Below are 23445 nucleotides of genomic sequence, written 5' to 3' on the forward strand. Positions count from 1 at the left end.
TTACTTTTGCAAATTGCATGTTAATTGCTTTTCAGCTATTAGGAACCTTTGCATTGCTAAATCTGAAAACACTGGGTAAATTTTCTTAATCCTTAACAAAATGTTTTAAATACACCATTTAAGAATTTAATTATTGTCTAATAAACAGCAAAAAAGTGATTAGAACTTCGCTTTTGGAAAATACAAATAGACCAAAGGTCCAAATGGATTCGAAATACAAGATTTTGGAATTAATTATAAGAATCCTTCCTGTGATGAAATGTTTTTGTTTTGTTTTGTTTTTTAAATGATAGAATGAGACTTTTATGGTTGGGAACTAGAAGAAACCAGAAGAAGCTAAAGACTACAATTAAAAGAAAACAACACTTACATCTGTACTAATATAGAATGAGGCAAAGTGTTTTAACTTTGGAAATACTGAATGATATTTTTGAATAATGGACCAAATCATTCAGAGTCTGGTTTGAAAGTGGATTTAATAACAACAGGCTACAAGAATGATATGGAAAAAGATGCTACACTAGACATACATAAGAAACCAGCTGGTATCTTAATAATTAAGAGATATAGACAGCCAAGACAGTAACCTGAATATTTTTTCCTACATTAGATTTACAAAAGAAAATTGTTAAAGCTTTAAAGAGTTTTGTGAGAAGGAACAAATAAAAGAAATGAAAAGAAATAAGATACTCTGATATTTTTGAAGGGACCAAAGATCAAGGTAAAAGGAAGGAATCTAAAGTTGGTTTATTTGATCAGGTTTAAAATACATATATTATCTCTGTAAACTCTCAGTGGCCTTTTACTAGGCTTTATGAATTTGTTTATAGATAAGAGAAAGGATATGGGAAGAAGACATCACTTGTAATTTAAGAGAAGGTGACAAGTTGATACAATTGTTTATACTTGGTCAATCAAATGTGGGAAACTGCTTACCTATTAAACAGTTTGCAATTCTCTAAGCTACACATCTCTGGAGAGATTTTTCTGATTGGGCATTGAACTCATTTACTCACCGAGTATACCCAGCATTGAACTCATTTACTCACTTCAAATTTATAAATTTATACATAAAAACAAGTGAATAAAGCATTAACCCTAAAATCTTACATCAGCAGCTCTTAATCTCTTAAATTCTTTTTAATTATATGCATTCTTTGAACATAGTTAGGCTCTTGCCTTTGCTATCATTGTTTACTTAACTGCTGTCACAGCAAGTCCTTGGCTTTTAGCAATATTTGTAATACTTTTCAGGGCAATGCTCTTACAAAATGTTCAACATTTGCTCATAGGCTTCAAGTCAGTTTAGCACACCAGAAATTGCATTAGTAGGATACTGTATCATATTTAATATTCCTACATAGGGCAGAAAAGTTGTAGGTTATAGATGTAGGGTATGGTAAAAAAAACTTAATATGGTAATCAGGACAGTGCGATCAACGCTCTGCCTGATTTTTTTTTTAATGTGTACTACTGCATATGTGATGCACATGAAAACCAAGAAGAGTTTCCATCACAATGTCAGTTGATTTTTTTTTGCTTGTACTCCCTGTCGACACTCCTGCTTATAGACTTTATTCCCCACTGAAATGTAGAAGTAAAACTCAGAAAATGACTTGGAGCTCAAATGTTTCTATTTGGTATACGATGGTCTTATAATTTGCAAGGAATGAGTAATTCACTACTAAACTACTTAATTTAATACTTTGTTGATACAATAATCAATTCAGATGTCTTTCTTTCCTATTAGCCTTTGAAGAATGTTATACACGAGACTTCTAAAATCGATATCCTTTAAACAGAACAGAATTTAAAAAATGTCTCCAGATGATTTTGTCTTGATGCTCTTCTTTACTGGAAATGTGAGCCGATTGTTGGTTTTACGATATTACCTGGTTAAAAAAAGCAGTAATCCAAATATATACAGGGAATTAATCTGTTGAGGTTCTTTTGGGGAAAATAGGCAAGTTAAGCAATGATTGTTTCTTAGAAAAAATATGAAAAAAACCTGTTTTGATTTTCCTACTACTTATAATTGTATTCGTTGAACAATTAAGAAAACCCACCTACTTCATGATCTTTGGCTTCTTAATGTATAAAATGGCATATAAAGAAAACATCAAGAGATATAACCAGGGTGGATTTGTACCAAATATACATCTAACAAAGGTGTAGACCAGTGGTGAAATCCAATTTTTTTTTTACTACCGGTTCTATGGCTGTGGCTTGGTAGGTGTGGTGTGGCTTGGTGGGTGTGGTAGGGGAAGGATATTGTAAAATCTCCATTCCCATCCCACTTCTGGGGAAGGATATTGCAAAATCCCCATTCCCTCCCCATTCCTGGGGGAAGGATATTGCAAAATCTCCATTCCCACCCCACTCTGGGGCCATCCAGAGGTGGTATTTGTCAGTTCTCTGAACTACTCAAAATTTCCACTACCAGTTCTCTGAACTGCTCAAAATTTCTGCTACCGGTTCTCCAGAACCTGTCAGAACCTGCTGGATTTCATTCCGGTGTACACTCAATACACATATTTGCAACCATGTATTTTTTTTCTTTTACATTCCTAAGATTAATTAAAATGAGGAAACTCCTTGAACAAGAAAAATTAACACTGAATCTAAATTTGGCCCTGAGATTCATATTCACAGGTTTATATGGTACAGGTACAATTGGAGGAGAATCCAAATAAGCAGAAGTACAGGTAGCCCTCGATTAAATAACAGTTCTAAGAAGAGTGTAACTTCTAAAAACTGTTGGTGAAGCCAAGAATGTTACTCAACATCTTTGTGAATAAGGAAAAAAAAGTACAATAAATGAAATTATGTTAATTTACACATTTTAATATTCCAAATATCATGAGACTAATTCTTTATCATCTTTCAGCTCTATCTTTTTGCACAGAGCTAATCATATTCAGCTAATTCAATATCATTTTGTTGACTGACATATCATATCAGCCAATCTGAATTTTAAATCAAATCCTAACTAGCTCCTCTTAAAAGCTCTATAGGAGTTATGAATATCCACATAGACACACACAGAGGCAATTTTTAAAAAAAAAAAAAGTCCTGAAAGTTGATCTTGAGAACATTTGATTTTTAAAGATAGACAAGATATTATATGTGTTAAGATTTCCAAGATTTGTAGGGTGGGAAGGGGATTCCTTAAAACTGACGCATTCTTTCCCTTGGGCTCTGTCAAATCCTGAATTGGATTAAAATGCTGATATGGCGCCTTTCCACACCAGAGGCAGTGAAAAGGCAGATGATTCTGCTGAAAGCATTAATAAGGAATCTTGCCAAGAAAGTATGTTTTCTGAGTAAAGAACAGTGTTTTGAATGTTCTTATTTCCCAAGTAATTTTTAATTCTCGTATCTTAATCGTTGGACTCCCGTCTTTAATTTAGGTTATTCATTTACAGAATTGGACTGGTTGTAATAAAGGTAGCACATACAGAAAGATTCACAGAAACCACACCATTTTTTTCAGTGGGCACACTAAAAATAAGATCAATGTCATCAGTATATCATTCTCTGAAGCAAAAGTTTTTTTCTACTTTTTCTCCATAATTATTAAAGATTCAAAAAACCAACTTCCTCAGCATACATAAAAATATAGGTAAAGAGGGAGAAGAGGACAATTAAAATCTTTTGGTAGACATGGTGAATTAATGGGCTTCACTGTTTTTCTCTATACTATTAAGTTTTTTTAGATCACTAGACAAATTACCATGAAAAACAGACAAAATAAAATGCATGCAGTTGGTCTTCCCCTAACAATCATCTTATATTTCCTTTAAAAAGAAACACTATCACTATGAAAAAGTGAATTAGTATTCAAGATAATTTAATATGATGATGGTCCTACAGAGAGATTATCATGTATATTGAATTACAGTTCTGGTTTTTACACGTCAGATTAATATCTGCTAAAGATGTATATCCTAATGGTTCTGGAATCTAACCAATATATGGAAAGACAATTTGATCTATTAAAAAAACTTGCACAAAGAGGCTAAATTACAATCTCTTCCTATGTCCTTCCCCCATGCAAATAAATGTCTTTGTTGCACTGTGACTACTAGCATTTTCTAATATTTAGCACAGGTCAAAAGAATTGTGATAATTCACAGGTCAAAAGAATTGTGATAATAGGTCTCCTCTTTCAGCAGCTTAATAACTGGTACATTCCACCTAAATAGAGTTGTGAGAATGACATGAGGCTTTGAACATCAAGTTCCTATTACATCTGCACACCATTCTCCAAATTCCTTTTTGATTGTGTGAATTACTTCTAACTGGTTGCTTCTGAACTTCAAGGACATGAGTTGTTTGGGCAAACACCAATTAATTGCTGGAGATTGCAGACTGCCTGCAATAGGGAATCAAATCTTCTGTATAAACTGGAGATGATGGACATTATATTTGGGTATGCTGGTTAGAAATCCTAGGAGTTATGAAATAAATAAACCAGAAATATTAATTTTGGTCTGAGATTAACTATAATCATAAAGTGTAAACAAAAAAAATCTGGTGTGATTATTTGCTTTTTTATTTATTTAACATATTTGCATGCTGCCACAATAAAAAAATAGCTCTTAATAGCTCATAAAAAATACAATATAAACAAAATTGTATATAAAAATATCATACGATCAATTTCTTTTTAGTCCATAGTATCATAATACATCAGCTCCATGGTAACATTTTAAACAGATCTGTGGCATGACAACTGCAGCAAGATTATGGCAATCTTCTGAATACTGAAATTCTGATCATCGTCCTGGTAACATGGATAATCAGAACAGAGGGAATAGTATGTCTGTGACATACTATGAAAGCTTATCAGATTCATACATTACTAGATGTTAAAGAGCAAAAATATGATTCACATGCATTTTTTGCTTAGCTTAATGTTGCACTTTACTAATACCCTGGGATAGTATTAGTAAATAAACTGCCAAAGTTACTTTGAATTGCTAATTTTAAATACCAATGGTCAAATCTGGGTTTCTTCATTAGTTAGTGTTTTATGTAAGTTGATGTAAGGTAAAGTGTTCCAGATTAACAATAAGCTTTATCATTCAAATATCAGATATAAAACATTACCTATATTAATCGTATAAATTACATTATCAAATAGTCCTTTTCAGGTGCTCACAATTCTCATGCAGTGAAGAAAAGTGGTACCAAATAGACAAACTTTTCCTTATAACTCTACCTCCAATTTTACCTTCCACCTTCTACAATGTGGGTTTGCCATGAGAGTGAGAATTCATTTATCTGCCAGCAAACGTGATTTGGAAGGATTATTTTATTCCCCATTCCTCCACTCCCAAAGTTCTTTGAAACCAAACCCTGTCTTTTGTACTACAGCAAAATCATTTTTATAACCACAAGAATGCTATATGATGATTAGGCATTTCCTATTTAAAACAACGTGACAACAAAACCATCCTTTGGAAAACAAGTGCTTCGGAAACAGAATTTTCTTATTTTTGGACATCATAGAATGTTTTTCTGCTAGAATTTGTCTGTTGCCCAATTCTACTATATTTTACTGTCTTCTCTATTTGATATAATAAATTATATCAAATATAACATGCATTATATAAATATATAAAATAAAAATATTATTTCTAAATGTTTAAAACAATTCAACTAAAAAGGTTACTTCAATAAATCACTAGGAACAACACTTGACATAAATCCTTCATGTGTGCGTTTGTATATCCCATATGGTCCAAAATTCTGAACTATCACATTTTAACTGGGACTTTAAGGAACTCTAGATTCAATGCAAAACCATATTCCATAGTACTTTTACTATCCATATTCACCACAGAGCATATACATTAAATTTAATTAATCACTGAGAATCTACTTTTACAGTTTTAGATCACTGAATGACAGTTTTACACATCTTACTAAGGCAAAGAAAAAAATAATTTGGCTTCTAGAGCTTTCTTTACACTGACTTAGAATAGAATAGAACAGTGATTCCCAAAGTGTGAGCCGCGGCTCCCCAGGGAGCCGCGCTATCGTCATGGGGGCGCTGCGGAATATCTGCGCCCGCTGGGTCTGGCGCTGATGCGCCATTTCTGGGGCGTCTGGTGCGCATGCGCAGTTGCAGGTCGGATTTCCGGGGGAGCCGCGGGCGAAAAAGATTGGGAACCTCTGGAATAGAATATAATTTTTATTGGCCAAGTGTGATTGGACACACAAGGAATTTGTCTTGGTGCATATGCTCTCAGTGTACATAAAAGATACCTTCATCAAGGTACAACACTTAATGATAGTCATAGGCTACAATTAAGCAATCAGAAAACAATCAATTACAGTATAAATCGTAAGGATACAAGCAACAAAGTTACAGTCATAAGTGGAAGGAGATGGGTGATGGGAACGATGAGAAGATTAACAGTAGTGCAGATTTAGTAAATAGTTTGACAGTGTTGAGAGAATTATTTGTTTAGCAGAGTGATGGCATTCGAGAAAAACTGTTCTTGTGTCTAGTTGTTCTGGTGTGCAGTGTTCTATAGCATCGTTTTGAGGGTAGGAGTTGAAACAGCTTATTTTCAGGATGTGAAGTATCTGTAAGCATTTTCACAGCCCTCTTTTTGATTCATGCAGTATACATGTCTGAGTTACATATGACTAGAAATTTTGAGGGGAAAAAAAAAAGACATGTCCCTTCAAGGTAATATCCAGGGAATTTCCAGGTAAGAGAATTTCCTGGAGAATTTGTGTAAAACAGTTTCAAGGTACAGGCTCCCTGTTTTTGAACCTTTGAAATGTACTGTAGCATCTGAATTTCTTCTGATGCAATAGTAATTTTGAAAACTATATCTAGAGATTTGAGCAAAGAAAATGTGGAATTTGACTTCCATTGCAATTTTTTTTAAGGAAATCAACCCTGACGCTTCTTTGGAAGAACAAATACTGAAACTGAAGCTCAAATACTTCGGCCAACAAATGAGAAAACAGGATTCACTGAAAAAGCCACTGTTCTTGGGAAAAACTGAAGGCAAAAGGAGGAGATAGCAGAGGATGAGATGGTTAGATAGTATAGTCAACACAAAGAACACGAATTTGGGCAAACTCCGGGAGAAAGTGGAGGATGGAGGGGCCTGGCATGCTATGGTCCATAGGGTCATGAAGAGTCGGATATGACTTAGCAACTAAAGAACAACAAAGAAAACTTTTTATTTTCTGTTCAGTTGTGGAAAAAACCCAAATACTGTACTTAAGAAAAAAACAATCAATCTCTTCCACAAGAAATGGCAAGTTTGGACTCCGTTTTTGTGAGACTGGTTCTGTATTTTCAAACCTGCCACTGAAATAAAAATATCCTTGTAATGCTGTGTCTTTAGGATTTATTTATAGGGAGAGGAAATATAAATAAATAAGGACAACCTTTTGTTTTTTTTAACAAGAGAAATAAAGAAACTCATTAGATTATAAATGCTTTAAAACCATAACATTGATTTTTTAAAAGTAATTCTTTAGTGGTAGATAACTTGTCCTACCCTCAGATTATTTATCTATCTAACAGAATTACTGTATGTACTCAAAACTTTAAACTTTTGGTGGTTCACAGCATTTAAGAACAATACAGGTAGTCCTCGACTTATGATTACAGTTGAGCCCAAAATTTCTGTTGCTAAGCGAGACAGTTGTTAAGTGAATTTTGCCCTATTTTACAGCGTTTCTTGCCACTCAGTTGTTAAGTTATGAACACGGTTGTTAAGTGAATCTTTTTTCCCCATTGACTTCGCTTGTCAGAAGATCATAAAAAGTGATCACATGACCTGGGAGAAAAATTGTCACAAATATGACTTGCCAAGTGTCTGAATTTTGATCACATGACTTGTGATGTTGCAATGGTCATAAGTGTGAAAAATGTTTTTCAGTGCTGCTGTAACTTTGAACAGTCATGAAACAAATTGTTATAAGTCGAGGACTACTTGTGCTGCAGTAACAAGCCATGAATATGTAAATATCTATACACCATTGGACTAAGATGGAATTAACAAACAATACAATCACAACATAAAATAAAAACAAACAATCCTGAATAACTTGTCAGGTGCAATATATCCTTTGTAATACTTCTATTTTGAAGGCTAAAAAGAAAGGAAAGAGTAGCATGATTTCCAAGGGAAGGCTACAGCATACAGAAGTGTCTGTCATTGAAAAGTATTCTCTATGAACCTTTGGTCCTCATGGAATGGCGATACACAGCAATTTGTCCTAGGACATACATGTTAGGTTGGTTAATTTTGATTGGAGAAGGTGGTTTTGCAAGTCCCCTGGTCCCAAGAAATGTAGGCATTTTTGTAGGCAATGTACCTGCACTTTGAACTGCATCCAGGAATTAATAGGAAGCCATTGAAGATTCTCAAGCAGAGGTGTAATATTTTGAAGGTAATAAATTCCATTCAACCTTACTTATTATTCAACCTTAATCTACTTTATCTCATCCAAATTCTGATTAGTTTCACACATATGGGACATCGATGAGATTTTATCTCTGGCCTGAGATTATATTTATACAATTGGAAACCATCAGCAAGGTATGACACTGCACTTGAAATCGGTGCCTCCCATAAAATATACTGGAGCTATTAAGCACAAGGGAGAAATAGCATCATTCTACAGTAAAGTTGAGAACAAAGTCCTGGCTGATTCTGCAATCACCTCCCATAGTGGAATTACTGCAGAAAAATGCCTCCACACTCCCAATGCTTGCAGGTAATGCAGAAGGATTACATTAATAAGTTGACTTTGTAAAAATATACAAATAGAATGAGACTATTGCCTTATACACTGTAAGCCGCCCTGAGTCTTCGGAGAAGGGCGGGGTATAAATGTAAACAAAAAAAAAAGGATAATTCAATCAATACTTCAAAAATTGTTGAAAAATGTAAACGAACCATGAGGGATGTGCTATCCCCACCTTGGTGGCAAGAGATATAATCCACAGGAATGACCAAGGCTTCCATCTTACATTCTGTCCCGAGTAAAGCCTGACTGAAGCCTGACTAAAAGATTTCAGATAATCATTGGGATTGTTTGCAGAATTTGGTTTTATGATTAAGAAAATGCTTTGTGGTATTTTAAAATTCTGTTTTCTTTTAAAATAGAAATTTGCATTGATGCCAAAGGCCCATTTAAAGGAAATGTTATTATATGGGATGCAGGGGTGAAATTCTCCTGGTTCTGACCGGATCTTGCGATCCGGTAGTGATCATAGCTGGTGATTCGGCAATCCGGTAACGATCATGGCCGGTGGTTCGGCAATCCGGTAGTGATTACTGAACCACCAGTGACACCCGCCGCCCGGTTCTCATTACTTCCTGGTTTTAACCAGGAAGTATTGTGTTTTTTACCTTCTGCGTCTGCGTGTACATGTGAGGCATGTGGACTTCTGAGCCGGTAAGGAAGGTAAGTAGATTTCACCCCTGATGGGAGATTATTATATTATCAGGTGACCACCTGATAGAAAGTTTAGGATATTATTCTATAGTATATTCTATACTCCTATATTGTGATGGAACGGCCGAAGGACCTTGGAAAACAGAAGGAATATAAGCAGTCACAGCAACAGTCTATTAAGAAACAGCTCAGTTTGCAGATGGGGAAAAATAAAGACAGGAGTGGAAAAATACTTTTACTCTTGCAAGATTCTATTTAATATACTTTAATTTTACAATAAAGGTAGTACTGATGTTCTTGATTCTGTTTCTTGTTTGGATTACATTAAAAGGCTAATACCAATCTTGCCTGACAGAAAGGTATGGAGAAAAATAGTGAATGATTTGGTGTAAAGTTGATCGTTATATTTCCTTCTTTTTTCTTATTGCATGTTTCAATTCCTTGGCTTAACACACCTTACTTATTTCTGTAGTTTGCATACTGTTGCTTAACTTGAGAGGGAATAACAAGTTAGTTATGTTTGCATATGAACATATAAATCTAAATATGATGTTTTGAACTTGTGTAGCTTCTTATAATGCTATTTTACAACGTTCTATAATCTCTTAAGTAATATTCACAAAATCGTGTTAGTGGTTATATTCTTCCTCCCCGTATTTCTTTGAACTGAAATGAGTTCATCAGATTATACAAATCAACTCTTCCCCAAATAATGATGGGGACCCAAACCAAAAATCACTAAAAAGTGGTTTTTTTAAAAAAAAACACCAAACCTCTTTAATTTAGAGTGCACAGGAATAAAAGGCTGTGCTAAAAACACAGGATTAGCACTACGGGAAGACTATTTGGAGCAAAGAATAAATGCCGTAACATGCACTCAGCTGTGATTCAAGATAGGATGAAGAGAACTTGGCAGATTTTGCTGCATAGTTACCAGATATTTCACAGAACAAACCTAGTCCCATCACTCACCTGAAAGTTGACTAATACCTCACATTTCCTGTGTTAACAATTTGACCATAACAGGCAACTTTCTAATCCTCCCAACAGAGAGAAACAGAATCTAGGATCAAAAGAATTGCTGCCCGAAAGCGTAGTGATTAAAAGGTTGTATCAAAGGCAACTAAACAAATAGAAGGATATATACAAGAATTAGACAGTATGTACAGACAGAATGCAAGGCAATTCCACTCAAAGATATTTCCTTTTTATTTTATTTATTTACTTACATTTGTTGGCTGTCCAACTCTTACCTGGGTAAGAAGTTCTTTTCTTTTCAGAGAAAAATGTGTAGGACATGCTTTTAAGAGCTAATCCAAAGAAAAATAGTAACTGTGATGTTTTCTGTGCTCATTACAACTGAAGATCTCTTACTATCCAGTTTGGAAAATATTATAAATATCGGGAATTGTACATGTGGATTTTTAACAAAAATTTGTAGTCACTTACTTTGAAATATAAATTTTATTTTAGTCAGCATTATACTGTCATGCATTCTTCTGGAATATAATATAAAATGTAAAAGCCAGAAGAAAAATTGTTCACATGTGTCAACAAACTTATTTTGCATTTCTGTACTCATACGATCATCATAGCTTTTAAAACAAGTTATTTACAACTGTGTAAAAATGTTACTATAGGTAATATTTTAATGCAGCACATACAGTATTTGAATTACCGTATATACTCGAATATAAGCCGATCCGAGTATAAGCCGAGGTCCCCAATTTTACCCCAAAAAACTGGGGTAAACTGGGGACTCGAGTATAAGCCGAGGGTGGGAAATGAGGCAGCTACCGGTCGGGGAAACCCTCCTTCCCTCAGCCGAGAAGGCTGGCGGCTCCCCCGCCCCGCCCTCTCACTGCACCGGCAGGGCTTCCCCGCGCTAATGCAAAAGCCCGCCAAGTTTGCACCATCCGGTATAATGTGAAAAAAAGAAGAAAAAAAAAACCTCGAGTATAAGCCGTATATACTCGAGTATAAGCTGAGGGGACGTTTTTCAGCACAAAAAACGTGCTGAAAAACTCGGCTTATACTCGAGTATATACGGTATGTGCCTCAATTTAGAGTGCAATTGTGAGTTGTCAATTTTAAAACCTGTTCTAAATTCTATGATCGTACTGTTATACTATTGCACAATGGGTATTTGCAGGATAGTTGGTTGTTAGGATGGATTGCTTAAACCTTTCCCATCCAAAAAATTTCCCCTTTGAGACTTTTCTTATTTTGTTCCCTTTCCGATTCTCCAAACTGTCTGGGTCCTTTGCCAGCACTAATAAGTGAATTATACTGTCTGAAATACACTGCCCCAATTCCCAAAAGGCTTACTAGACCAATATAATTCAGTGATAGGACACAAGTGATGCTTGAGAAGCGGAGGTGGGTGGGAGAGGGGAGATTGTCCAGCTCCCCTTCTCAAAAATATCTGGAAAAGGATGTGTAGAGGGATCCCACGGGAATTGTCAGACATGATTTGGATACGAGGGAGCTCTCCCTTCATTTCTCTCTCATATATTCATATGCACATTTTCATATCTTTCCTTCACTTTTTTGCTGATTATTTTTGGCAATTATAATTAGATTTAGACACAGACTTAATAACAAGGAAGAGAAAACATATTGTCTGCTACAACATTTTCACTCCTTGATTTGATGCACTACCTTCAATGTTATGCTTGTGGAAAATCAGAGCTAGGGATGTACAACTATTCTCTATTTAGAAGACAATAGAATAACAGAGTTGGAAGGGACCTTGGAGATCTTCTAGTCCAACCCCCTGCTTAGGCAGGATACCCTACACCACTTCAGATGTTAAGTTATCCAACATGTTCTTTAAAACTTTCAGTGTTGGAGCATTCACAACTTCTGGAGGCAAGTTGTTCCAGTGATTAATTGTTCTAACTGCCAGAAAATTTCTCCTTAGTTCTAAGTTGCTTTTCTCCTTGATTAGTTTCCACCCATTGCTTCTTGTTCTACCCTCGGGTGCTTTGGAGAATAGGCTCTTCTTTGTGGCAGCCCCTGAGATATTGGAACACTGCTATCATGTCTCCCCTTTACAACACTATTGCTTACAATAGCTTTATTTAAGTCAGAAGAACTGTCTAGCTGTCATTCAATGTACTGGAAAGGTCCAGGTCTTGGTAGTATCTCTGAAGCAAACTATACTGTAGACTTGCTTCAGGAATGAGCAACAAAAATAATGGGCACTGGTGGCCTCTTTGACTACTTTAGAATACATACCAACCCCTTTTCCATTCATTTTTTTCATTTCCCTTTCCATACCAAAAAGAATAAAATACCTGCTTGACAGAAAGGTATGGATATACCAGCCATTTTCCTTACTGTAAGGAAATACTAACTTTGCATATCAAGCAAGCTGTTACATCCATAGGGTAACACAATTTTCACTTAATTTTGAGGAAGTAAGCATATACCTTTCTGAGACTAAGAGCTGTCAATTAGAAGGGATCAGATAGCAGGTTTAGAAGAACAGGCTAATGTTCTCAGGAAGATCAATGATTTAGTGCAGTTCACAGATGACACTTGGATGGCTTTAAAAGCTCAGGAATGACAGGAATGGGGGTGGGAAGCTGTGGGAGTGGGAGATAGGGTCAGCAATGCAGCCTGGTTGAAACAATGGATAAGTGACGAAAATGACATGAAGGGCAACAATCGCTTAACTATGGAGCGCAAAATAGGTTGATACTAGAAGTGGCATTTCCCTCGATTCATTGAATTGGATGATGCTGGAGTAAATTAGAATAGGAAAAAAAACACGATTTAGGACAAAAGTTATGAAGGAGGTGTGTCTGTGTGTCTCCGAGCTTGTGTGTGTGCAAAATGTGTCACTGCACCTTCAAATCAGGGTTGAGTCCTGATGACTGCCTGTAATAATTCGTACAATTTTCTTAGCAAAGTTTTTTAGAAGTGGTTTGCCATTGCCTGCTTCCTAGGACTGAGAAAGAGTGTCTGACTTAAGATCATCCAGCTGGCTTCGTATTTAAGGCAGGATTATAACTCACTGTCTCATGATTTCTAGCCCAGTGCCTCAACCATTTCATTAAACCAGGTCTCATTTATGAAGGATGTATACCATATTTGTCCTAAATTAGTTTTTACAGTTCTACTCTAGCCCAATAACTGTTTGAATATGTAGAGATGGAAATATCACAATGAAAGTCAAAGTTTCTTTCTTTATTTTTACTAATAAGACAACAAAACACTAGATTTGTAAAGCTGAGTAATGTTTCACTTACAAACCTGAGAGAGCATGTTAAAATAACTAGGCTGCTATAACAGACAGCAAAACCCGGGGTTTAGTTATATATTTTCTATCTCAGGCCAAGCCACTGCTTAATAACTATTTATCTTCTTTAGCTGATTTCTCATTGTTATTGTTTAAACTCTAAAATCACTATTTGGTTATAATTTCATTCAGCAGAAGAATTACGGTATTTGAAGTCAGGGAAATGCAGCACTGGGTCATTGATCATATTAGTATAACTCATTTTTATTTTTCTGACAATTGCTGCTTGTTTATATATTATTGCATTTGCAACCTAACTTTTCTCTGGAGCTCAAGACAGCAGACAGAGATTACCCTTAATGTTGTCTTCTGTGCAGTCAATTGGGTTGAGAAAAAGACCAAAGTTATCTAGAAAGCTTTGTGATTCATTGAAAACATGAGGCTGGTCATGTTTTCAATACAGATCCTTCTGATTCTGTATTCTCATGCTGAACTTCAGAGACTATAGTAGAACTGATGTTCATCCACATTGCGTCAATTATTTGACTTGTTTGCGCCTTCTGTGCAGGGTATATATATTTTTAGAAATTCATCTGTTTACTCTATTCCTCTACCTTTTCCCAATAATTTACTTTTAAAATGAAGAGACCCTATTGGATTTGCCGAAAATATCACAATGAAGGCAAATAATTTTTCCTGTTCAATTTTCTTTTTTAGCAGGAAGCACGTAGTCTTACATTTGGGATGTCCTCTTTTCAGATAGCTATAGTGTTTCATGCAAAATATGAAAGAATGAGGGCAAGAAAAGGTAGAAGTGACATTGTACAAAACCTAACGCCATGTTGAATGGAATCTCTTAATTTGGGCTAAGGGATGTTCTATATTCTGCAACTGCTGTAGGATTGTTGCTTCTTAATATTCGTTTAATATTACTGTACCTTTAGGAGGTCTGAGCTATGTGGTGGCTCTATTATTTTAATACTGTAAGTTGTTGCAAAAAGTTGCTTACAACAGCAAGATATTTGTAATATTTTAATGCCACATTTCAGATAAATATGCTAAATATAAAATCGTAACCAAAAGCCAAGAATAGCTTAAAACTCTCTGGAAAGCCTTTCCTCACTGCTGTTCATTTGCAAAAATAAATATTTTGCTATCAAAATAGGCCTGTTGATTATGATGAGATTCAAAAATACCAAGGCTCATTTTAAGCTGATAGTAACTCTCACTGAAAGTTAATGTTGAGACTATAGGAAGTAATGATATAAATATTTTGGCTAACACAGTGATTCAGTTCAGAAAGACAAAGGTAATAATTTACTGAACTAGTGATTTTCAGATGTTGACATTCAGATGTTCTCTGGTTTGGGAAAAGAAAGCATATCTGGATTTTTTTCCCTTCAAAATATAAAAAAATAGAAAATTACACTCAATGCAACATTATTAGTCATAGAAAACACCAGCACCCCTTTTCCTCTGTTTAAAAATGGACAAAACCATAATGATAATGTGGTCACAGAAAAAGTGAAAGGAAATGCAGTTTATGTTAACAGACTGTATATCTCTTGCAGTTATTTGAACAATGTTCAGACTTACATCCCTTTTGGAATATAGATAAGTAAAAATATATATGCAAAAAAGGAAAGAAAACTGGGATCATGATCATTTGCATTATATTTTTTAGGATTCATAACTCTTCAGTATATGAACCACCACAAATGCTTTGGACTTGAGTAGAATGATGTTGGGACAATATAATAATCATTAAAGTATTTTTCTTTGTGTGTATGTGCGTACGCGCATATATTTAAACAGGATCTAGCAAAATCTGGGAAACATGTAGTTGACTATTTCCCCTGAAGAATCTATAAACTCAAAGTTTATTCTAATGATGTCCAAGAAGATAAAAAGCAACCGAAGCCGAGTGTGACAAGAAGGTTGTAGAAATTAATGTAAGGTGTAAAGAAGAGATAAATTTAAAAATCCTGCTAAACCATAAGCAAGAAAGCAAATACACATTTGCAAATCTGAATGAGAGAACACAAGATGGATGTCTATCCATATCTCCAGAGTACCAGAAAAGGTGATGAAGTTAATTTCCAGATGGGAGAAAGTATCACAATTCCAAAAATCCCTATCCATATTTTTTTTAAAGTAAGGATTGTAGAAAAATATATGCTGTCCTTTTTAGAGAAGAAAATATTGCTGTCCTTTTTAAAGAAGAAAAAATGACTCGATAAAGCAAATACAAATTGCACATACAGTATTTCAACATTCCAGCAGCCCTCCTCCAAACTGTTGGGGATTATTCTTTTTTTACCATTCAATGGCATGTGGAAAGTCCAGAATTTTTGGTGAGTGGGTGAGTCAACTTCCCTAAGAGAAAGAGAAGCAGGAGAAGAAATACAGTAATTCATGAATTAAAAAAGCAAGGCCTTGAAGCATTGAGGACTTCAGATTAATTTGTCTTCCAGGAGCAAATAATAGGGCATCTATTACAGTTATCTTCTTGGATTAAGGAGATGGACATGATTTCTTCTAGCATTTTTCAAAATATCATAATTGCAAGATCCAAGGTACGGTATGTTACAATCAGCTTTTATTCAAGTGCACCGTTAAGCACTTAGTGTATTTTGAGCATCTGTTGTTGATGCTGGATAAAAACCAGACAGGCATTTTACCTATCTAGATGTATTATCTATTCTCCTGTTCAACAGTTGCTCTGTCCGAGTTGACCAGGTTTGATATTGCAAGTTGGGAATGCTGAATTCTGGGAGTTCTATACATTATGGAAACAAATATTCTTGGATGAGGACAAAGGAATAAACCACCAAAGCTCTTTTTCTAGTATGTGAGATTCGTTTGTGCAGCATACAGCCATCTTCTCTTTTCAATAGTGGAAGCTAAACTTTTTTAACAAGCTGCATTTTACATCCAACATCTATGCATATATTGTGTGAAATCATAGTATCTGAATCCATTTTTGGCAATTCTGTATGCAAACAGTCACTTAAACACAGTGTCTGCATATCATGATCTCTTTCCTCCACTGAGTCACTCTTTCCCTGAGGTATGATGTAATCTGAGGTCTATGTGGAGAGAAAGAGCTGGGAAAAGTTTAAAAGGGTGAGACTAATAAAGACACCAAGGGAACACAATTTAAATATAACTTGTGAGCCATCAAGCCCTTTTCAGAGCAAGGAATTAGCAGCCCGCTCTCTTGTGGCTGACAGTCTTCCCTTACACACTATGCTCATGTGCTTTATAAAACTTATAATCACCTTCTCAGTTTTCTTGTTACTGTTACTGTTTTTGCATTGTGCTTACATAGTTTCTACAAGGAAGGTTCGGAATTTAAAACGGCATCACCGGATGAAAAATTGGGTGGGGGGGAGAGGGAAGGAGAATCCAAGCAAATACATGTTATGGCAGTGTGGGACTTTAGCTTTCTACTCATCTATCCAGACTTGACCAGCTAAGGAGATTATTTATTTATTTACATTATTTGTATACTGCCAAATCCAAATCCTCAATGATTTACATCTAATATAGAAACATAAAACCTTCATTAAGAACTGCCTATGTCTCTTTCCAGAAATGTTATAAATTAAAAAAATTAGAAGATAAAAGGGGCATTGGTCCTACCTGATACGCTCCTTCTCAGGGTGTGGGGAAGATCATCCAGGAATGGATAGTACTCTGCTTCTCTGTTTGGAGACTGAGTTAGTTTTTCTTTGGCCACACCTACCTTGCCTGGGTCATCCCCAGTTTGACGAGGGTGCAGCGATGATGAGGCTCATGACCTGCAAAAACAGGAACCCCTCCCAAACTATGGACCAGACTGTCACCAGGGTAGGGCTGGATGATCTTCGCCGCACCCTGAGAAGGCGCTTATCAGGTAGGACCAACGCCACTTCTCCATTGTGTCGGGGAAGATCATCCAGGAATGGGACTTACCAAAGCAGGTCAGGAGGGCAGGATCCTGATCCAAAGTCCCCCGCTCTATGCAAGGCCGCCAAAGGACTTACCTGCCCACAGCTGTCGCAGCCGAAGGAGAGCCAAAATGATCATGAGAACCCTGAATAGGGGAAGGATCCCCGATCTTGTTGGCCTCTAGGGGCATATGAACGCAATCCCCTGTAAGGCCAAAGGCCGCAGTGGGCTCCAATTGACATGGCAAACCATCAGTTAGCGTGCTTGATGAAGGGTCGAGGCGCCTAGTCCGACATGATCTCCTACTGTGAGGTAGGTGACTATTTCAAACATTGAAACTGCCAGTCAACAGCCATCCAGGCCGGAGGATCACTTGAGGGAGGCTGAAATCCAGATCTCCTCATCCGCTTGTGGAGAGGCATCCGGCCGAGGCCAATGTCCTGTGGAGCATGGACCTCAATGGGACAGATGAAGGGCCCAGTAAATGGGGCTGGCTAGAGCCCCTGCCATCCGCCTAAAAAACTGGGGATTAAGAACGCCATCAGTTCAGGAGTCCAACTCTGTCTGGAGAGAGCACGTGGAGGAAGAATATGGCAGGCCATTGCTGTGCCTGATATTATGGATGCCACTAGTGGCCTGGAACTGTGTCTATCTCTGAGAGAGCGGGATGTGACACAATCCTGCAACCTCTCCTGGCCAGAGCCAGAGAAGTAGATATTCCTAGAAGGCCTTTCCTGCCAGATGTTACTGCTCCCCTGGGAGGGATCCCCCCCCTGTGGAGGTGAGAGTTGCGTTAGGCATGACTAGGTCTGCCCAGAGGGAGCAGGTCCCCAGCTTCAGAAATGCTGAGCTGCAGCTTAAATATATCCATCCTTTGAATGTCTTAGTCTGCCCCCTTTGAGCACCCCTGGAGTGTGTGGCAGCAGCTGGAATCCACAACCTGTGAAGTTTCCCTCTAGGAAAGTGCCACTTCTCCCAGAGGGAGGGTGACCATTCTCATAGCTCTGTCATGCCTTCCTGCAAACTTTGTGGCTGGCGGCGCACACCTGCTCAAGGCAATCATATCCATAGGAAAGCTGCCCTATGGTGGTAGGCGCCCTGATAGCTTACAGAGGGACTCCGACAGGTGCCTTGACCCCGGCAGACTGGCTAACTCTAGGCAGACCTGCTTCAAAGAATGGCTCCTACCCCTATTCCCACTCAAGGAAGTTTGAGGGGTGCCTATCCGTTGCTTGCACTGTTTCTGGGCAGATCGGCTCACAAGGAGCAGATGCTGCCTGTGTGTTAATTCTGCCCACTATGTTGTTACTGGGCAGACTAGTAGGCCATGCATAGCTGACGTAGTGGCTAAAAAAGGGTGCCAATTTTCCCGCTCTTTCTCTCTTTTTTTGTCTTTTGTGGAACAGGTTGACTGGCTCTCCTTGAGCCCTACCACCGCGCTCTAATGGTGCCAGGTGCTCTTGTCACTAAACCTCTGTGTCATCAGGCGGAGTGGCTTGAATGAAGCTGTTCTGCTGCGGCTACCATGGCACAAGCCACCACCACCACTCATGAGACAAGGCGGGATTCGAAAGGAGCCCTGCTGCTGTAGCAGCCTAGGCACTAATCGCTTCCTCTTATCTACCGCTGGAGATAAGGCAGACTGGCTCAAAAGGAGCTCTCTTGCCATGCTGCCTTGGCAGTGGGCGTTGTTGCCAAGCTATCTCATGAGCCCTGATAGAATGGCTCAAAGGGAGCTCTCCCATCATGGCTGCCCTTATATTGGGCGCTTCACCAATTGTACATACTAAAACCAGACAGACTGTCTTGGGGGGGGGGATGCCCTGCTGCAGCTGTTTCTAGGCTTATTGTTGTGGCTCCAGCCCCCCTGGGCCTGCCCCCTTTCCAGAAAGTGACTCAGAGAGTGAGGGGGAGTGGGGAAGGGCCGTCAGGGCTCCCTTCTGCAGGGCCAGCCTCTCTGGCTCGGCTCCAGGAGCCAGAGGCAGGCCAGGTGGAGGAGGTGATGAGGCCTCTGTCTCCTGTATCTCCCCCCGCCCAGGCAATGCTTTCAGACCCAGCTGTGGACAATCAGTCCCGGTTAATCCCAGGTTTCATAGACAAGAGAGGCGGGAACAACAGAATAAAGGGTGGAGCAGGCCTAGAAAGTGCTGAGTCACGGAGCCACACCCCACAGGGTATAAAAGCAGGAAGGACTGCTCTAGTACTTTGTGACGGACAAACCAAACTGACTGGAGAAAACTTGAGCTGAACTATTTGACTGAGCATTTGGCTTGGATTGCTGTTTGTTCCTGACTTACTAGTTGCTCCGGTAACGAGCTTCTGACACGCCTGCATCAAGGAAGATAAAGAAAACCTTGGCAGATGATCGCTGTTTTGCTGCCAGAGCTGATAGCTGCTGTGGACTAAATTGCCGGCTAATTGAGTCAGTTCACGTGTCTCCCGGACTGAAGTGGGGGGACAGAATACTTATACTAGATGGCAGCCTACCTTGCAAGAAGCTCCTTGTTGCTGCTGTGATGCCGCTGGGCATTTCGGTCCCATTACCTGTCAGATGGGGCAGTCTGGGTCGCCAGAGCTCTCCTGCTGCGGTCGTAAAGGTGCTGCGCGCTGTTGCCACTGAGTGTCTTGACGGCTGAGGCAGACTGGCTCGAATAGAGCACTCCTGCCTCGGCTTTGACTGTGCTGGTTTCTCCCGTCTTGTTGAGCTCCAAGGAAGGCATCCTGTGTGGCTGAAATGGAGATTGAGCGCTGTCGCTGTGTCTTCCAGTGGAACTGGGCAGTCTGGCTTGTGAAGAGCTCTCCTGCCGCGGCAATGATAGTGAAAATGTGTCAGCCGCTTTCCACTGTGTAATTTCAGGCAGACTGGCTCGTGAAGAGCATTCCTGCTGAGGCAATAATGGCACAGAACATGCAGCCGCTTTACACGTTATACTTTCAGGAAGACTGGCCCACCATGAGTGTTCCTGCAGTGGTTCCTGAGGTGCCAAAGGCACTGCTGCTGTCAGTTGACACCAGGCAGGGATTGAGTCCCTCCCTGCGTTCGCAGACTAGTGCCAGGGGCAGACCGTTACAAGGCAATGCCCCCTCCGCTGAGCATGGGAGTGGTAGGGACGTTGGCTGATATCCAAGCCGATAGGGAGGGTTACCAGCAGACTGGTAATCCTCCAGATCGCAGTCCAGCGATCACCAAGCCTTGCTTGGTAAGCATTTTCCAGTAATTCGGTGTATTTCTCTAATTAGGATGAGCCTCTTCTTTCTCAGTCTCAACTCATGGAAGAGCGAGTCAAACTGGGGAGGACCCAGGCAAGGGAGGAGTGGCCCAAAAAAACTTAACTCGATCTCCAAGCAGAGAAGCAGAGTACTACCCATTCCTGGATGATCTTCCTCAACACAATGGAGAATATGTAATTTAGTGTTGAACTCTGGAATCCTTGGTGCTCTTGGGTTTGGTTGATTGCTTGCAGACATTTTATTATTTGTCTAGGTAATATCACTAGTGCTTACTATCAATAATAAAATATCTGAAAGCAAACAAACACACTCATTCTCCAGAACAGTTCAGTTTTCACTATTTTTCTAAACGCTAATAAAAATGCCATCAAAATCTGCAACCTTTTCTGTAAGGCTTGAGAAAAAAACCCCATAAAAAGATAGTTTCCTGAATCCTCAGGAATTCAGGAACAGGAGAGTCCTCCGGTGCCAAACTTGAAATGTAATAAATAGTGCTTTGAATTGTATTTGGTGACCAATGTAGTGCTTGCAACAACATGGATGTTATATATCTGTAGTCAAAATCATGTGAAGTATTAGTACCGCTTTATAAAATCTTAGTAAGACTATACCTGGTATACCGTATCCGCTGTTGGTCACCACATTACAAAAAAGATGTTGAGGTTTAGGAAAAAGTGCAAAGAAGAGCAACTAAAATGATTAAAGCCCTGGAAACTAAAACATTTGCAGAACGGTTGCAGGATTTGGGTTTGGCAGTCTAGAGAAAAATAGGACTAGTAGGGACATGATAGCAGTATTCCAGTATTTGAGAGGCTGCCACAAAGAGGAGGGAGTCAATTTATTTTCTTACCCAGAGTGCTGCAGGAGGGCGTGGAAGCTGAAAACAGGCTGCAGGGGGGCTACATGCCCCCCAGGGCCCATTTTGTCCAGCAGAGGCACTGCGGGTTGGTCCTTTGATATTTCCAGATCAGCCCCACGGGCCAAATTTAAGCACCCCGTGCTCTGGATCCAGCCCGTGAGCCTTGAGTTTGGCACCCCTGGTATAGAAGGAACTGAAATCAAGAAATCCTAAATACTTCTCTAAACATAAACATTTTTGGATTTAAAAATTGCACTTTAAAAATAAGTCTGGTCCATGATTTTAAACACAAAAGATACTTTATAAATCTATATATGCCCAAATTTTGGTCAAATTGCCGCAGAAGTAGAATGAGTCAAAAAGTTACTCACTAAAAATAAGGGCACAAAGAGAAATAAATATCTATAATCCTTTTCCTAAAATACCACATACACATTAGCAAAATGATTCCAACTAAATAATGAGTAAATAAAATTACAGTTAATTCATAGGTGCCGAGTTCTTTATTAGGTTTCATAGAAAATCCCTAATGTATAAGAATCATAGCCAACGGGGATACTTTAGGCTAATTAGAGATACTGTCATGCAACTTGCGAAAAGCCTTAGTTATGCCTCATTGGATAATAGCAACATTCTCAGGCCAAATAGTGTGAAAACTCATTAACAAGGTATTCACTGGAACTCATAAACTTCCTCAAAAGTTTGCTCCCAGACAATGGCAGGAATACCTAATTATGTAAAATACTGCCCAATTCATAAAATAGGGATCCTTCTCATTAATAAAAAGACAGGTGAAAAGCAATTCTTGACATCAGGCAACACAATTAATCACCATACCAACAGTGTTCTCTGATAATGTATTGCTCAGTTAACATTATTTACATTAAATCATTTTCTTGTTAAGATGCTCACATTGATTTATTTTTACAGAAAAGCCTCAAGTGAGTTGTCAAAACAATAAAAAAAATTGAAACTGTAAACCTGTCAAGGAATTATTTCACTCATTAAAAATCCTTGCTGTTTAAGAATCATACACACGTACTATACCTTGTGTTTGTTCTGGGAAGTTGGGGGGGGGGAAGGAGGAGGGTGGTTTTGGAGGGAGGGGAGGGGATAGAGTGGGGGGGAGGGGGGGAAAGGGGGGTGAAAATTTTTGTAAAAACTTTTTCAATAAAAAAAAAGAATCATACACACGTTAGGTTTTGAGAATGTGTAACTTACTTTAAAACCTTACTCTAATGCCCATAGGAACAATACAGAGGAAAAGCAGTCTACCAAATTCTTTTAAACATTTGAGTCCCTGATATAATCATTCTCTCAGGTTATGAACTGTCTGCGATACAGGTGATCCTTGTTTTGCAACCGTTTGTTTAGTAGTTCATACAAAAGCATTGAAAAAGTGACTTACAACTTGCCATTACATTATGCCATTATGACTGTAGCAGCATCCCTACAATCATTAAGGTTAGACTACTTGGCAACTGACGTGTATTTATGATGGTTGTGGCATCCTGTGATCATGTGATCATTTGCAACCTTACCAGCTGGCTTCTGACAAGCAAAGTCAATGAGGATTCATTTGTATGACTGTATGATTTGCTTAACAACTATGACAAAAAAGGTTGTATAAATGGGCACGATTCGCTTAACTGCCTTGCTTAGCAAGGGAAATTTTGGTCCCGATTGTAAATCCAGGACTTCCTCTACATTGTTAACTTTCTACATAAAGCAGCTA

General features: G+C 38.4%; 1 protein-coding gene across 3 annotated transcripts in view; it reads right to left on the reverse strand.

The window, feature by feature from the left end:
• GMDS (GDP-mannose 4,6-dehydratase) overlaps positions 1–23445 on the reverse strand; it is a 305873-nt gene that overhangs the window by 56253 nt on the left and 226175 nt on the right. The gene's annotated exons all lie outside the window — the stretch shown is intronic.

Source organism: Ahaetulla prasina, chromosome 3, assembly GCF_028640845.1.
Source record: "Ahaetulla prasina isolate Xishuangbanna chromosome 3, ASM2864084v1, whole genome shotgun sequence".
In the NCBI taxonomy this organism is placed as follows: domain Eukaryota; kingdom Metazoa; phylum Chordata; class Lepidosauria; order Squamata; family Colubridae; genus Ahaetulla; species Ahaetulla prasina.